The sequence below is a fragment of the Odontomachus brunneus genome, unplaced genomic scaffold (assembly GCF_010583005.1).
Source record: "Odontomachus brunneus isolate Ranch 3 - 2012 unplaced genomic scaffold, Obru_v1 Obru_scaffold_018, whole genome shotgun sequence".
Taxonomy (NCBI): domain Eukaryota; kingdom Metazoa; phylum Arthropoda; class Insecta; order Hymenoptera; family Formicidae; genus Odontomachus; species Odontomachus brunneus.
This window is the reverse complement of record NW_022639468.1, coordinates 1,598,535-1,617,431: the sequence shown is the minus strand read 5'-3', so window position 1 is coordinate 1,617,431 and position 18,897 is coordinate 1,598,535. Positions and strand designations below refer to the sequence as shown.

The window sequence follows — 18,897 nt, the reverse complement described above, 5'->3', positions numbered from 1 at the left end:
GGGGGGGGGGGGAGAAAGAGAGACAGTGGCGGCGACGGCGGGCGAAGCAGCAACACCTACTTTGTTATGCGATTATGCAGATTAAATTGATAAGAACGCCAGTCGAATGGTCGTAAAAAGGTTTCCTTAATTTTTTCGCAAGCGTGCCACATAATCTCGGCTGACGGATTCCGTCGTAAAACACGGAATGTAGAAAGTTATTTTGGCCGTCATACTCGTAAAACTCGCGAGATTCTTAATGGCCGCCGCCGCCGCCACCGCCGTCGCTCTCTATGTCCTTTACGACGTGTGACATTGATGATATCAAACGCGACCAGGAAAAATCAGGAAAAAGCAGGAGCGAAAATGTGCACAACACCGGGTATCGCGCACTTGGTGTCTACATAAGCTGCGTTCACTTTGGGTGCTTACGTGGTGTAAGCGTCATTCTATCTTTATCGCTCATTACATACGTGAAGAAGATAGAATGACGCTTACAGCGCATAAGCACCCAAAGCGAACGCAGCCCTAATCGTCGCGCAGCGACTCGACTCTTCGGAGACTACAGTCTCAGGGAAGGGTGGAAAAGTGCGGGGGACCGTGATATAGCCCCCGCGGGGATCCAAAGGATGCGCCGGGTCACATTGTTATCGGCCTTCAACAAGCTGCCTAAATTCTCGGCTTAGTTCCCGACCGAGCGTTAAAAGAAACAGCTTAGCTCGCCACGTGTGGTCGACTAAGATGACAGTGGTGCGGCTTTAGCGTCGCACACACATGGGAGCGCAACGACACTGTCAATGGAGAAAGAAGACGAGGGGGTAAAGACAGCGGGGAGGAATACGACGAATCTCGACGAGGAGGAGGGGAAGAAAAAAGAAACGAAAGGACGGTAGGAAGAGACACGTGAATATTGCCGAAGGAGGAAGGCGTCTCGAGAGCCCCGACACCCCCCGTTGAGCATTATTACACATTTAACTAATTTCCCTGTCTCGTAAAGTACGGGAAGACACCGAGCGCGGGGGCTTCGTATGTTCTCACAAAGCGGCACCGCCGCAATATGGCACCTCTGTATAGCGGCCCGGGCTCTCTCACCCACTAAAGAACGCGTCGGGCGCGCTTCACGTGCTCGTTTTTGCGACGCGGCGCGTAATCGATGCGATTATTAAAGCCCGGCCGAATCTACGGCGATTTAATCGAGCCGTCGGAGAAAGAGAAAAAGAGGCAGAGGGGACGAGGGGGCAAATGTGGAGAAAGAAGAAGAGAGTGAGAGAGGGGGGAGAGGGAGGAGGAGAGAGAGAGAAAGAGAGAGAACGTACGGTTATGCGGGCGTGCTGCTCACGATTTTTTGCGAGACCGTCCAGTTAGTCGGCATCGTCCGGACACGTTAACGTTGACGGGATTAAAGTGCGCGCTATTCCGAAAGAAAAAGAGGCACTCGCGGTGATCAACCGCGATCTGATTTATGCTCGATATTTACCCCGGTGGCGACGCCACGAACACACCGGCGGCATAAACGACGCACGTATTATGTCCCGGCGCCATCGCTTTCTCGCCAACCTACGGTTGAAGTAACGAGTACGTTATCGGGTGAATCACCGTTCCGCGAAGGAATTCGAGAGCGTTTTACGATCCGCGGAAGGTGGAGATTGTCATCCCGGATCACGAACTCCGGCGCTGCTCCGTGAGCGCGCGGAGCTTATAAACGTTATGATCGTTAAGTGTTACGCCGAATCGCCATTAACACGTCGTATCTGCGTTAAGATGCGTCGTAAAACCTACGGCGTGTCTTGTGCGTCTTATTGATCGTGTGACATATTTGCGATTCAATTTCGTACTTACTAAACCTTTCGACGCGATGCTTGCGTAACACGTACCTCGCCGTATTCAATTCCGTGTGTTCGGGCAAAGCTGGGTGGTATATACTGAGAGAACGAACAACAGACGAACGCCTGAATATAGTTATAAATATGGTTACAAATACTAAACATTTCTTTTTCAGTGTATGTTTAATGCACATAGGAACGGAAATTCTCCTTAACACCTCTAAATGATAGAAAATGGCAAACAAATGCCACCTGTAGGTTCTAAAAAGGATTTTTCAATGAGATTAGTAGGTTAAACAGAATCAAAAAACGTTGGAGTATCAAAATGTATGTTAACTAGAACGTTAAAGTCGAGTAGAATAAAAATTTCGACTCGGGATAATAACATGCATATAAGGTTATTATCACTAACATTATAGCAAAATTTAACAAAGAAATAATTTTCTTGACCATAATTTGTAGTAATTATTTCTCCATGTGATTACAGTTACCAATACCAAAAATTTGTTATAGTTACAGTTACAAATATTAAATTTTTTTCTTAGCGTGCACATAAGCTTTCTTTGATAAACCGTATTATCGGCGCGAATCGATCCGAATGCGAATAAGATTTTTTGTTCGGATGCGTTCGTTAAGATGCGTCACACGCATCTTTTTAATCGTGAAACAAAAGTTGCATTCGTTCGCTCAGTGCATAGCCAGGTTAAGAGCCACGCGTGAGAACGGGATGCCAGACTATCTCCGCGTTACAAAACTATAATTCAAACGTGTAGAAATCACAGAGGTTATCTACGATCGACGCTAATTCCTCGCCTGTGCGCGCGGCCCGATCGAGCGTCAGGGATCGATCGATCGATCGCGCGCGCGCGTACTCACGCGCCCGCTCGTATCCGTCGATCGTACGAGGGAAACGCAAGGATAACAGCATCGAGATATTCCTCGGCGAGAAGGATCTGAGGACGATTAAGCATCCTTATGGGACGAATGTATCGGCACGGCTCTGCATCGCGATAATCTCATTGTCGTCCACGACCGTTACGACGTCATTAGGGATAGCGGAGGAAAACGGGTATGGGACGACGTCTCACGTTTCACGCAACCTTGCCTAACGGAGGAATTCTTTTTTGCGCGTCTCTCATCTCTCCTCCTCCCTCTCCTCTAACGCGCTTAACTTAATACTGCGGTTCCCCTTTCGCGCGTCCCGATGTTTTCGTGGCGCCGTGAGTGCTTGAGATGTGCACAAACGTGCCACTGTTTCTAATAATTACGGTTCCAGCGGAACGACGCTTTAACGTTGTCAGTCATCATGCCAGTAATGGGTAATAATAGATCAATCGAATTAGTCGTTTTATCCGGTAGACTACCGCGGTTCACTTGCGCCAACGCCGGAAAAAACTTTGCCTACTTTTATTTGGGCCCTAGGCCCCCCTTGCGGCTAATAACGGGACTTAGCTAAAATGAAAGATTATAGTTAGAGAAGCAAAATGGGCAGTCCTAAAAAGGTTCTCTAGTCAATAAAATTTGATGAGACAGTGTCTCAAATACTCCCAAACGAATATATCTGGAAGATTTTATAGCGCAATTAAATTGAGATTGGTTAAATTTATCTGACAATAAACAACCAAATTTTGTTTCCTTTAACCAAAACACATTTGGTTCGTTCATTGTCACATTAATTCAACCAAACTTTTTCCCCGTGTGGTAACAAGCATCATAAACTATTTTGAAATACAAACTTGAATTAAGGTAAAAGTACCAATACCTGGATTCGTACCTAACCTTTGACATTTTTATTGTTTTAGTCTTTAAACTCATATGTTTAAACTCTTAACATAAAATATGTACATTGAATATACACATATATTTATGTACATAAAAAATATTAATATTTAAAAATATTCGTATTAAGAAATCAAAAAATAAAACTGCATAAAAGTAAAACTCAAAATTAAATACAAGTATTGATATTTTTACTTTACTTATTATCTCTTAAGCAATGATTATCAGATTTTTAACAGACTATCATTTATTTATCGATCAGTATGCGATTCATTACTAGTCGCGAGGGGCCCAAAATGGGTAGGTTTCTTTTTCTCTGCGCATCACTTTTTAATTTCGCTGTGATTTTTGCGGTTGCGAGCGGGCGGGATCGCGTCCGTTGTGGAATGAGCACGAAAGAGGGAAGCTACATGGCGCACTGTCCGTAGGCCTCTTCCGCTGTCGGTGAAGGAGATAAATGTTCCGCGGAGCAAAACCCCGCGCGGTGAGGAGATGCTGCCGAAACGACGTTTCTCATTTGCGAGTATTGCAAAGATTAAGAAACGTTGGCCACGTCCCTGCTGGCCACGCAGCTGCGAAACATTTTGCAACAAATTATGCGTATACGCGATCTCGCTCGTGCAAAGTATTCTGATGTACAAGCCGCGCGCTTTATTGTACAATCCTCGAGAGACGAACGGCTCAATCAATGGCGGTCACGGCGCGATAAATCTCCTGAAAAAGCTTGGTGCAAGGGATCGCGCAGAAAAACTTTCCGCTTCGTTCGCGCGCAAATATCGTTTTCACATAACGCATCCACGGCGCGGCGGTTCCTCGCGAGAGAGCTCCGTGAGAATCTGTGAAAATCAGTTAGACATTGACTTGTACGTCCTCTCCCTTCTGTGCCTCCTTCAAGTATTTACGGCCCGACGTTTTGATTTCGAAAGTACCTCTGCCGGCTGGCGATCCTCTGCAACGGCTCACAATCCCCCTTCGTCGATTCACACCGTCGTGTAACGATCGCGCTGTAGAACAATGGCTGTTTACAGCCCGACCCTGGTGAACGCGAAGGTATCGCGCCGCGATTACGGAAATGCCTCGTGTTTTATATCTTTGCGTTGGAACGCGCGGTGGAATTCAGGAATCGCGTTCTAGAGAACCAATTACTCGTAACGGTTCGCGGCAGAGATGTCCGAACAAGCGGTCCTATTTTTTTCTTTCTCTCTCTCTAGTTTACTCTTTTTCTTTCTCTTTCTCTCTCTCTCTCTCTCTCCCTTTCATCGTTGCGCGCAGTTCCTTTGTCCGCTCGATCTTCTAGGAGGAGCAGTTGCTTCTAGCTAGCGAGTTCAGCAACGACCTCGTTTGCGTCTCGAAAAAGGACACGCGGAGCCGTCGTAGACGACAACAGGCGACGACGGGTCGTGCCTAGGTATCGTCGATAAGACGCGTAATGATGATTGCTTCGAGGAAACGTTCCCTTGGAACACACATACGACTGATCGCGACGTACACACACATACGCGCATGTGGCTGGCCGTGAAAACGCGCACGTGTGCGTGAGGGAAGACCCGAGAGACGTCGTTCGAAATCATAATTTCGACGATTCCGAGCGGCGCCCTCTCTTCCCACAGCGCGCCTAGTTTACGCGTCGTCGAACAAATTACGGGGTTCCGGTAGTGGCCGCGCGAAGAGGGACAGTCTCTGCCGGACGAGCGGCTGGCGGCGGGAGGAAGGGGGCGGGAGAAAATGGAGATGAAGAAGTGCGGAATGTAGAAGAGAGCGCGAGAGAGGAAACGAGAAAAGGGGAGGAGAGTAACGATGAAAAAAAGAAAAGGACGGGTAATATTATCCCGAGGTTACGTAAGGGGCCCAGCGGCGCTCCCGAGGCGTTTTTTGTGCGGCTCTCTCGATCGTGCATCGCGACTCGACTCGCGGGAAACCGTGCACGCTCTGGTGGAACCGTCCCGCTGCCATTACTGAGACGGACAAATAAAACGAGAGCGCGCCTAGTAATATCCCGGGATTATGGACGATTGATGACCCGACATTGACACACAGATCGCTTAACAGCCGGCTTCACTGGACACCATCGTACTTGTTGACTAGTATCTCTCTCGGCCAGAGTACCCTTGTTTTGTACGCGGAGGTCTTACTCCGCGGCGATAAAACAACTTTCACAAGGGATCCGATCCCCTTCGTCCACCTGCTCCCTAATTGATATTGGCCGCGTGCACGGTCAGCTGCAAAAATCTCACGTCGCTCCGTGCAAATCGGCGCGAACACGCACGAAAGAGAGAAAGAGAGAAAGGGTGAACATCAAAGAGCAAGCATCGAAGTATCCCTTGCATTCTTTTCTGCCCGATCCTGCGCCGATGATACGCGAGTGGTACGCAGCCGCCATTCGGGATTATGACCGAGCATTCGACGGTTGTATTTGAAGCGACCTTTTTATTACGCCGACGGGCAACACCGGTACTCCACCTTGTACGAGTGTTGCAGCATTATAAGTTTTCCGCGGTACAGCCCGGCCCGGTAATTTGAGACGAATAATTGCGGGGCACAAAAAAATATGGTCGTCCGACCAGACGGACGACGAGGAGAGGGTGGACAGGGGGGCGGGCGCGGAACGGGGAGAAGACAAGCAGCGGAGTTACGTACGGATGTTGGGTTTGTGAGTATGTCATTGCTGGCATCCCCCAGGCTAAAAGGATCCAGTCGGAATATCCTCGTCCTCTCTTCTGCCTCCTTCGTTTTCGCCCATTGCGCGAGCGCCGTGATCCACGAACGCGGCACCGTCAGCAAAATCGAAGCTGCTCTCGAAGCGGATGATCGGAAGAATTTCTCGGGAATTCATATGTCGTCGGATTTATCGCGCCTGACGATGGACCCAACGTCAGACGATGCGCAGCAATTTATACGGGAAGAGAGTTCCGAGTTACACATTTATTACAATGTGCCCACGCCGCGATTTGTATTTTGAGCCCAGTTATTCGTATCAAGAATCTTGTTGAGCGATGCCTGTCGACCGTAGGGCCATTTGGCGCGATGCATACCATATGGGCCCGGTTGATATTGCATCTGATATTTATCGGCTTTAAACTGGACGGTGAGCTTTTTGCCGCTGTCACTTTCACGACCAGTCTGTGGACCCAGCGCGAGACGGTAAAAAGAAGGAATAAAACCCCTTTTCCCCATCAGCACCTTACCGTCCAGCCTCGACGGACGCTATCAAGATGTATAAGCCAGATTGCGACGGCTTGGTCATTGATACCATCAGAAATTCGAAGAGCCTACATCGCTCAAATTATTAATTAATATCGCAGGTAGTTTAGTCTACTTTTTTTTAATCGTCGAAAATATCAGGGACGGATTTCGATTAATAACGATACGTCAATTATTAACATAACAATTATTAGCAATTCTCTCCCTCCCTCCCTCCCTCCCCCTCTGTCCCATGCCATTGCACGAGACATTCGGCCAGAAGCGAATTCTCTTTCAGCGTCCATTGTAATCAGATACGCGACAATGCGAAAAAATTCCCGAAGGCCCAGTCCATCACGACTCCTCGCGGATGATCAAGGGTGATCCGACTCGCGCGCGAACGCCGAGCGTATCCGGTTCGCCTTTGGCTCTTCGACGGCGAGAGGGCTTCGAGTTTCTGCCCGCGGGAAACGTACGGCGCGGAGGGGTGACGAGGAAGTCCCTGACCAGCCGCGAAATGCAACTTTAAGGGGAGAGACGGTAGACAAATGCGCCGTACGCTCTACATAGATCCGAGCGCGAAGATTGGATCGAGTTTCTCACAGGAGAAAAGAGAAACCGCGAGAATGAGGCGTTCAACGCCACCCTCTGCCGCTGTGTCGTTGTTCGTCCCGCAGCGGCGGGACGGCGGGGGAGGAGGAACGGGAGTGGCGGGAGGGGTAGGTAAAAGGATGATCTCTCTCCTCTCTCGCGAGCTCCGGAATATCCGCGCGGGCCTATTATGCGAGAATGATAAATCGACGGGCAAGGCCGCCAAGAATCTCGATAAGATTCCTCGTCTCGCTCTCACCGCCCGCCACCCCCGCCCGCGCGTCTTCCTTAAACTCATCCGAAGCCCGAGGTCGTTTGAACTATCGACCATCATCGTCCATCTGCCTCGGATTCCTCCCCGGCCGGTTGGAAGTGCCGCGATTCTTAACGCGTTGCTTCCACCGCCGGCGAGGCAGCGCGCCGCCCGGCGAAATTTTTCCGCGTCGAAGGACAACCGATGATCCCGGATACAGCAGCCGCGGCCAATCTCCATTTGGGGATACGTTACAAAGGAAACGGTCCGTTAAACGCGCCGGTCCGATTCGCGATTAACCTGTTTCTCGCGTCGATCTCGTCGCCGATATCAGTCCCACTTTGCCGATATGACCACAGTTATATCAATCTCGCGACCTGGCTGGTGCCGCGGTAACGAGCAGCGTGAGGAGGTCTGGCGGAATACCGGGGACCCGGCACGTATCGCATCATCGATCTCGGACTCGAGCGGGAAGCGCGGGAGCGGACGAACGACGATTGTCATAACGGCGTTCACGAGAGAAGTCAAGAAAACGGGAAAGGTGGCGAGATAAGGGAGTCGCGGATAGTCCCGGAATCGCGTCATGGGTCACGGTGCGAGTAACTCGTGTAACTCGAAACGGCGAACCCGGAGCTGGCTGTTGCTGCAAGGCTCGCGTCTCCTATTCTTCTCCTCTCTCCTTCCCACCCCGTGCTCGCTATTCCTCTTGGTCCAAGTCTCTTCTTGGCTCGTAAGTGTGCCGTTACGCCACGAGAGAAGCGTCAGTGAGACGCCAACGGCAACTACGCGGTTGCAGCAGCAACAACAACAACGAGGGCCATCAGCGACGCCAAACGTACTGCCGGGCAGGGTCGGTTACTTAGGATTACTTCGCGCCTACGTGTAAAGGATACTCTCCGCGGACGGAACAGCCGCGACCCGCATGTGATGCAGACGAGAGAAACTGGATAGAGCGGCTGGGGTGGCGGCCCCCGCCGAGAGAGAATGGGATCGTGTGGAATGAGGAAGGAGAAACTATACGTTGCGCTGCTATATCGCGGAATAAAAGGACGGTCGTGAGAGCGCGAGGACGCGACGCGATGCGGTCGATGAGGGAGAAGCGCCTGGTTTACAAACGAATACACGTGGAGACACGTGAGAGAGCGGGCTCTCTATCCTTTTCCTCTTTCTCTCTCTCTCTCTCTCTCTCTCTCTCTCTCTCTCTCTCTTTCTCTCGTGGTATTCTGCTGGGTAAAGTTTGCGGCGCTCGAGTTCTCGGGTGAATGCAAATGAGACAACCCGGGCATCGGTTAAGCACCGCCGCCACCGGGGAAGATGCTCCGGCAAATCCATCCTCCGTATCCGGATACCGTCGCTTTCCACGACGAACGACGTTCTGCCGGGGCCGGGATCGCCGACTATTCGCCCTTTCCCGAGGCCGATGCCACTGACAGGCATCTCGTCATCCGATCTCATCTAGTTGGTCTCTGCGCTCTCACCGCGCATCGTTGCGTTACGCGGCTTTTTACGCCAAAGTCGCAGCATCACTGTGAAAGAGGAGCACTCGGCGCGGCGATTTCCGTAGGTACGCGATTATACGTTCAGCAGGGAATGGCGGTAATTGAACCGTTGGGCGATGCACGACGATGCAAGTCGAACTTTTCCTTACGTCCCGTACAGACACAATCCACCGATGTGTGTATATGTATATATCTGGCAGAATATATATACGCATCGAAATTTCCCGAGATTATCCCGGATGCAACATAGATTCCGGTTAGAGTGCCTAAACCTCTCTCAAAATTGATTATTCCATTACGACCACCAATTGGAAATCATATTTTTATCTCAAACAAGAGTTCTCTGTCTAGAATTGAAACAGAAATACTCACGCTTTTTTCTTTTAATTAGTACTTTTATAGAATACAACAAGAAATCCTATTTTCATATCGACTATTGTATTCAATAAAAAAATAAAATGAAGAAATGAAATATTTTTAAAGCACTTGGAGTATTTCATTCAAAGAGTATATCAATTATTTGGAACGTCAGCATATATTTTGCTCAGTTCTTTAATGTAAAATGAAAATTGGAGAAAAATATCGGGAAAAATTTCAAGTTACTTACTTTGAATCGCATGTATAAAATATTGCATTTCTAGCTAGAATCTATCGTTATTTCTGAACTGATTAGATCTCAAGAGTATTTCTATGTGTGTATCTTCGGTGTCACGTGTAGAAATTTTCGCGGTTCGCTAGTCGAAACAGTCGTAGGTTTCCCAAGTTATACCAATTCGGTGACCATTTATCGCCGGTAACTTGAGACTATAATCATCCATTACTGTCGTTGAAACGCGCGCAATAGTGTCCCGGCACATCCACACCCGTGCCATTACGCGGCACGAGGGACACGGTCGATATAATTCCCGGAATAATTGGAAAACGGGGTGGAACGGCGCGAACGGTAGAAACGCCGTTTCCGCGTGCGCGCCCGCATACATACGTAAAATCCGCACGACGCTCACGAGAGATCGAGGAAGTAGGAGCCGCGTCGGAGCGGCTCTCTCGCGTAGCTCCGCGTCCACGCCACCGTCCTCGGGAACTTTATGGCTCATGAATGAAACATGGATCTAACCGTACATCCGCGAGGCTACGTGTTGCAACGGTGGCTTAATGTATGCCGCCATCGCGAAAAATGGCGAACCGATAAATGGAATTAAGGCGGGGACCCCGTTATCGTCGTCGTCGTCGTCGTCTTTGTCGCTCGTCTCTTGATACCGCGACGACGACGACGACGAAGAGCGATTGTGACACGACTCGACGATTCCACGACGGCGCTAAGAGCTTTCGTAATCTCGCGCACGGACACCTTGTCGTCGCCGAATAGGGCGAGAGCAGACAGATGAGTAACGAACTACTCGCGAGTCCAACGACTCGTCAATTAAACGCGAAGGGAAAGAGGCGCAATTGACTCACGGAGCTCTCAGTAGGACAGATATGGAATGTAGGGCAGAATAATTTATTTGCTCGATAAAATGTAACATATTTTGCATGCAATTAATCATCCGTGTGATTCATTGGTCATTCTTGAACAGTATCACTATTCTCCATGTACGAATAAAATAAATGGAGATATAAATTATTTCTGAGATTATTATGAGATATATCTCTCTCGTTTTAATTTAAGGTTTTGATTTTTTGTTTAAAACATGTTGCAGCTTTTAATGCTTATTCTTTTCTTTTTTATTTTCGTAAAACACATAGAAAAGTATAGACTTATTGGCTACTTGACTGTTTCTGAAATGAATTACGGAGTTCGGACTTTATTCCTTTCCTCCCTTACCCTCAGAAAAAATGTTTGGTGTATGCAACTATAAAAAATCACAAAGAGAAATAATTACTATAAATTATGGTCAAGAAAACCGCTTCTCTTTAAATCTAATTCTACTATAATGTCTACTGTAACTATAATAATCTGATATGTACGTTGCTACTACTATTTTCATGTTGGAGCAATCAATGAATATGGTCGGAGCTAAAAATAACTATAATTTTAGTTAGATCAACCATTTTTTCCTCTCAGCGCTTATGGTTGCGAAATGCAGGTCGGTAGCGGGGAAGTTACATCGAAATGAGACCGTAGCGGAGTAATTTCTCGACACATTACAAGGGTCTCGGATGTCCAAGTCGATCGTCTCAACGAGGGTACGGGGTGAATTAGGTATGAGGACCGATAGGGCCCACCCGGCCGACCTCTCGTCCTCCTCGGAAGCGAGTGTCCCTGGCTGTCGTAAAGAGCTTAGCCAGAGCTCTCTCGCTTCGGCTCGTTTAACCGCTTAATGGCGGGTCAAGCGGTAATAACGCCGCCAAATAATCATAAAAAGGAAGCTGGTAGCAACGCGGAACCCCCTGTTGAGAGTTCGTAGCGCCGCGTTTACGTCCACGGCGGTCGTACGTATCTTTTGCGGGTCCTTCGGGGGGATCTCTTTCTCTCGCGGTAATCGAATTCACCACACGATTACCTGCCAATTTTTAATCCCTACGTCTCGTCTCATTGGGATCTTCGTTTCACGTTAATACAAGACCCTTTCGGAGAGGGTGAAAGACGAGGAGAGACGGCGGCACAGGAAATACGAAACAATGCGCGAAACTCGCCACTCGACTCCGACATTCGACAGGCGTGCGAAAGTGAAACGCGGAGCAAATTCATCGGAAGTTCACGGATAGACCTCCGCCGACCTCGATTCTGTACGGTTCCGTTTTATAATCTTCTTCCGTTGCCGCCGTCTCTACCTCCAACGACGATCGGAGCGAGGGGGACGGGCGAGCGATTCACCGGGAGGAAACGAAGCGTGGCCGCGGCTGCAACACGCGGTGGGCCAGGAAAATCACGCTCGACCCCCGGCCCTGACCCACGGGGCTCTGCGGTAGCAGAGACGCCAGGTTAAAGACGAGATCTCGCCGACTGTGTATCCTTCGGTGGCGGCACGACGAACGCCGTGCACGGACGGGGCAGGCCGTGCGAGAAATGTGCGGACTAGCCGCGAATTAGCTCCTTTAAACGCCGTCGATGAAAGAGCGTTCCCTCGCGAGTAACAACGGCATTGCTCGATATAAATCTTTCCCGAACTGCGCTATTTTGTAGAACTACGTAAAAGTGAATCTTGACCGATGGTGCAACGTGGTAAAAAAACATCTCGACCGCGTCGGGAACATAATCGGGGTGCATAAGAGTCACGAAGAATAATTTAGACGAATGGCTAATTCGAGAAACGTAAGCAACCACGTCAGCCGGCAATCAGCGGTCAGGCTACGCTGAGAGAAAAAATAATTCATATTTATTTGAGATAAGGGTGCCAATAATATATTTACTTAAATCTAAATTCTTCTATTTAGATAGAATAAACAATTGCTTTCTTGAAAGATTGGGTTTTCTTAAGATTTTTAGAGAACGTACATTTTTATATTTAAAAAATAATTTTTACACATCAATATATAAGTATTATAAATATGTTATCAGTACCTATCAAAAGATTATTTCTTAAATATTTTTTCTCTCAATGTAAAAAGGCCCAGCAGTCGAAAATCGATTTGTTTTTTACATTCTCGTGCGGATTTTATCAAATATTAAAATTTGGATATTTAAAAAAGAAATAATCAAATAATAAGTAATAATTAATAAATAGTTAATAAATTAGCAAGTGCGTTAATTTAAGACTATGTAAAGGAAAACGTGTAGTAGTCGGTATTTCCTATTATGTTCTCTATTAACTCCTAAATTCTTTAAGTGATCCTTTAAGCGACCAAATTTTGCATGGTACTTGAATCTCCCTTTCCTCCTATAATTTCAGCCCTTTGAAATTATTTGTGATAATTCAAATTTAGATATTCTAGATATAAGAAGCCCAGGCAACACGCCGGGTGGTTTAAGTTAGTATTTAATAAGATCCGCGCAAGAGTGCCGAAAACAAATCGAGCGCCGGCTATTGGATGTTTCACCCTATCTCGCACGAGTTCGTCGGACAATGGCTTTGACCTCCCGTCGACTAGTCGCGCGTCCCGTCCGTTTGACGCGAAAGGTGGTCGAGCCGGTGAACGATGGATCGCGATCGATGTCTCGTACGCGGTCGTGAGCGTGATGTGTAATGATCGTGCAGCAGCAGCAGCAGCAGCAGCAGCAGCAGCACAGAAGTAACAGCGGTCCCGTGGAGAGATGGGGAAGCACCGGTGAAATAACCGAGAGAAAGCCCTCCGCGGTTGCGATACGGCGATGTGACTGCCCTCGACGATCGGGCCGATTTAACAAGCATATCGCGAAACTCTATGATTACGAAAGCTCGCGAAAGCGTCGGAAAGCGCCGGAACATGCCGGCTGATCTTTATTTCCAATTGGATCCACGACGGATCGATGGGGGCCCTTCTTAATTGACGGAGAATCGAACGGGGAAGAGGTGGGTGGGTTTGGGGAGGGTCCCGCTCTCGCATGGGAATTATTTTTAATAAGGATCCTTGCTCCGCGCTCATGCAGCGCCTCCTCCTTCTTCTCCTCTTCTCCTCCTCTTCCTCCTGCTCCTCTTCCTCCTCCTTCCTCGCCTTTCAATCTCCACGTACGGGCTTCACGTACGTGACGTGTATATATCGATTAACAAGACTCGAGTACAAAGAGCGCCTTAAAGGTACGAGTCCACTTATGTGTATAACCCGACAGTTTTTGCGCGCGAGCGACTAACACATCTACATTGACGATGGGACGCGACACTGACGGGTAGCCGCGTACAATTGCAAGTCATCGTCGACAGTTATCGAGAGAACCATTTATTCTACGAAGTAATAAGGAACGATCGAGTCGCACGCGCGATTTGCACGACATTCGAAGAAAGGAGAGACACTCTCGTCGAAGAAACAACGCACCACTGCTTCCAGCACCACCACCATCACCACCCTTCGCCCTTCCCCCCGCGGATACAGACAGACGAGGCAGTCCTCAAGGGGTAGCTCTATAATCATAATTTAGCCGTAATTACATTTATGACCCACTTTGCCCTCGTAAATTGTCTACGAAGATCGGGGCTCTGGTCGTTGTTATTACGCGCCTCGGATGCCACGGACGATCCAACGTCCCTCTCTTTTATTCCTTCCCTTCTTCTTCTTCTTCTTCCCCTCCTTCTTCACCAACACCGTAAGTCTCTCTTCCTCATCGTCATCATCGGTCTTCGTCTCCGTCGTCGTCGTCATCGTTGTTATCGTTGTTGTCGTCGTCGTCGTCGACGTCGTCGTCATCGTCGTCAACGTCGTCGTCGTCGTCGTTGTCGTCGTTGTCGTCGTCGTTCTCTTTTCGAGCGTGCGCGGTTATTAAGATCGTGATTGGAAGAGGCGAACGGGCTGGTTCGTCAGGTGGAGCGAGTTCAGCCACCCTGACTAATCGAGAGTAGTGATAATCCAGGTTCGAAGGAAACGATGGATTCCAGGTATTCGTCTCTTTCTGAGGCAGACCAATATTCTCCCGAAAATTAGTCCTCGGAACTTATTTGCGGAGGTATCGCATTAACCTCCGGGCGCTTTAATCTTGGAACATTTCGTCGGTTAATTGAGAGACTCCGCGATTTTTTCTCACCGTGGAGCACACACGGAAGAGCGCTAAAAAGGACGACGATCGATCGGTTCTCGGACAGCGGGATGAAGGTGCGTATCAAATCCGAATACACTGACGCGACATGTATATCCCGAGTAATTACCTGTCCCTCTTATCTTATAAAGGGTTATATTGTAGTAATACCGGATAAGAGAGTAATGCGTGTGTGAGATCGCGATATCACTCTCGCGCCTGCTCGGAGATTTTGCGTACGGTGCGGTTCGTGCGCGCGTACGAGAACACCTTATTAAATCCTCCCTCTACATTTTAATTCGAGATATTCCCGAAATAAAAGTCGATTATATCGAACGGGCTGCGCGTAATGAAATGTAATAAAAATTAACCATAGGCTGTGTGCGTTCGAGAGCCAGCTAATTTCGCACACGTAGCCGAACTCATTCAGGGGGATGTAACAAAAAACGAGAATGCCTTTATAATGATTGACAAGCACTTTGATAGAGAAAAGCTGACGTGAATGAAGGTGTTTGCGAATTCCTGGTGGCTCGCCGAGACGATCAAGGGAGCGGAAGTCGCGCGATTTGAGAGTTAATAAGGTTCGGGAGTCACGTCAGGAGGGGCGGGAGGTCGAGATAAGGTAATCGGCGATCGATTTCGCCGCGAGAAGGCGAATTCGTCGACCGTGCCGGAAACGGTGGGGACTGCTTTTCGTGGAGGGCAAGAGTGGCGGGAGTAGTGGACGCATTCCTGCCGCGATGAGACGCGGTCCCATTGGCTCCCGAGATGGCGGAGCGTCACACCGGTTGGCCGCCTTAATAATATGGTACGGCGGACCAGGCAGCACCGAGGACTACCACTGCCTTACCTGCCACTACCTACCTACCTCCTTCGGCGTTCCTCGGCTTACCCACAGGAGGTTGCTGCCGCATGGTTGTACCCCATACCCGGCAGCTACCCGATCGTTATGTTACCCCCACGTAGCGTTACGCTCGCGTTGCGCGATACCGGACGACCGAAATTTCCCCATCAACACGTCGCCACTGCGAGACAATGAAGAAGATCGCGTTAAAGATCTTTGGGTTCAATGCGGGTGGGGAAGAACTATCATTAGAATTCGAAGAAAGATGTATCGCGGAGAAAAAGAGGAAACGTGAGACTTTGATCTCAATCTGTATGTCTGTAATTTCGAAACTCCGACTGATGGAGAATAATTTAGTTTGCTGAAATCAAATTATTGTTTATAGATTTCTAAAATATACTATACATATATGACTTCGTGTATACACGGAGAGAATATTATAAGTTCTTCTTCATAAAAATTCTCCCCAATTTTACTATGTTTCTAGTAGTTTCAGAGAATTAGACTCAGTAAGGTCTGTCTCGAACATAATGAATTTCGCTAGAAACATAGCAAATTTTTTAATAGCATACTTGAGTTTTTAAGTAGCACTCACGAGATGGAAGAACAGAGTTACTGCAGAATGTCTATCACTCTCGGTTGCAAAACTCTATAAAGCAATTTTCATAACCAAATCCTCGCCGTGTAGATGAGGAAGATCAAATCTCGGCCGCCATATGCGCGCAATCAAATAACGTAGAGCGCAAAACTACGACATTACAAGATTAATATCCGCGTGCCCGGCCGAACGTTTCAAATACTTCTCGTCACTACGTCTTAGCGCGTACGCCAGGACGAAATCATTCGTACATAGCAATCGAGCGCCGACAAATACCTGGATCAGAAGCGGCATAAATCATAGTCAACGAAGGCGGCGTATCCGCGCGCCGATTCTTCATTCCAAGGATATCTCCCGCTAATAGCGGCGGAATGCCGGCCGGCTCTTTTTTAGCCGGGACAATTAAGCACAGGGGAGCACGAGTCGCTCCACGCATCGCCGTTCGAAATGTCTTCGATCTTAACGCGATCATATCATCGTGGCAGAAAAAGCGCGAGCAAGACATTTGGGTAGCTCTCTCGCCCCTCCGATCCTGCCGAGCGCCGAAGGACGCATTCGCGCAAATTTCGTAGTCGGGCTTATGATTACTTCGCGCATAACCTGCCATTATGTATATTACCGTCTCTCGCGCATTTCGTCCGAGGGCTTCCGATCCTCGTGTTGAGGAAGAGAGAGGGCGGAAGGGGGAGAGGAGATAGACAGGCAGATAGAGAAAGAGTGAGAGAGCGAACGTACGCGAGAGCGCTGAGTATACATTTGGCTGGACGGAGGCATAAATAATATGGTCTCGCCGGGGGCCAATCTTACGGTAGTAGACACACCGAGGTAGCCGCGGTACGATGATTAAAACTTGCTCATAGTTATGATCGATCCCTGTGTTATATCGTGTACGCGTCATTATTCTGCCGCGGGTGTTCTCTATCGCGCGCCTCACACGACCTGTCGAAATATTATCCCGTTCAGAGTAAATCATGCGCGATAAATTATTTTTTTTCGTCTCCTTCACTATGAGAATAGTCGCGGGAATTGGCTGTGAGGAGATTTGTACTCCGCATTTCAGACTCGGTCATATCCTCTAATTATTAAACAAGTCTGCTCTTTCGATTTCCGTTCGCAAGATCGTTGCGCAAGCAGTCATTACTCGAGTCGAAATTTTGATTCTACTTTCGATTTCATCATTTCATTTAATGTCTATTTTGACACTTCTATATCCATAGGATTTGAGTGTATTAAACACATAACCTGATCTTACAGAATATGAACGTGTTAGAAAGTTCAAGTCAGAATTAGAACGGAAATTTTGATTCGGGTATACTCGCGCGATTGTCCTCGAAGGACAACAACTGGACGCGAAAATGCTGGCCGGAGTTGTCTATCGAAATTTGCACGTCGCGCCGCCATTACCAAACGAACTCGTTCGCGTAGCGGGCAAGCCGACCGGAAAGGTGGAACGTAGACAGAAACAGAGAGAGAGAGAGAGAGAGAGAGAGAGAGAGAGAGAGAGAGAGAGAGAGAGAAAGAGAGAGAGGGTGAAAATAAAATTCGCCGAGGCTCGGTAATACGTTTCGAAACAATTACGCTATGCTCGAACGCGCCCGATGGCTACGACGATCGCTTCGCATACACGTCCTTTGCTCAGCGGCTGCTGTGTTCCGACGTGACCGTAAAAAAAGGCTCGATCGCAAAAAGGCAACGCGACAAAGGTCCTTGTTCACCTCCGGCTTGTCCCTCTTTTTTCAACGGATCTCTTACCGCCGCCATCGCGGTACTTGTGGTTGATTTCATTGTCGGGAGTATCATTCTTTCCACTTGATTTCTGACGAAGATCGTCTCCGTCTCTCAACTCCCCGATGCTTCTTTGCGTCGATATTGACTGCGAGCTCTCGTAATCGGTATCCTCCGAGCCAAAGAAGCCGAGCGCGTTCGGAGCTGACTGCAGTCGAGACGAAATTACAGGACGCCGCGCGCTCGAAAGTGCGCGCGCGCAGGGAAAGAAAATGATTCGCGGCTCGCACTTTAAGAACGATAAATATCTGTCGGCACGTGTTCGCCGATGTATTATATCGCCGTGTGTTCGTCGCTCGCGCTCGCGAATTGCAAAATCGCGGGCCAAGGCTGCGTAATTAATCGTTAATGGCAGCGGGTATCTGGCGCGCACGAAGGAATTCAGATAAATAAGCGAATCGAGGACGAGATAGAACTCGCACCCACATTATTTGCGAAAGTGTAATATATAGCAGTCGTACAAGCCGTTGTAAACGTTTCCTACGCGCCGATAATTGCAAATGCCTCCGCCGGCCAACGACGTCCGTCCTCGCGACTTTCGCCGTAACCGATAAATAAGTACGCTGACATTTGTACATATGACCATTGGGTATCAGTCGACATTGTGAATTTTATCTCGCGATCGAGCGATCATTACGATCGCGGTGCATAATAATCGAGATTTAGAATCTATGTACATAAAATAGAACGTCTATTTGTCTCTTACAAACTTTCTTACAATCTTTCATTGAATATTATTTCATAAATATTAATAATATATTTGCTTCCACCAATATATTTCTCAAATAAGGAGCTATACATTTTCTTGAAACTTGAGCTTTTCATGGGAGCAATTGTTTATTCAATTGAAATAAAATAATACTTGGCGTCGCGACGCTACCGCGTCGCTTGACTAGATTTAAATGTGTTATTTTAGCATTCTCCGAAGAAATATCTTATATATTTTATTTTTTAGATATTTTTTCTTTCAGTGCACGTGCGA

At 48.1% G+C, this 18,897-nt stretch overlaps 1 protein-coding gene across 5 annotated transcripts in view; it reads right to left on the bottom strand.

The window, feature by feature from the left end:
• The window catches only part of LOC116841812 (protein dachsous), a 428,326-nt gene that overhangs the window by 175,204 nt on the left and 234,225 nt on the right, over positions 1-18,897 (bottom strand). The gene's annotated exons all lie outside the window — the stretch shown is intronic.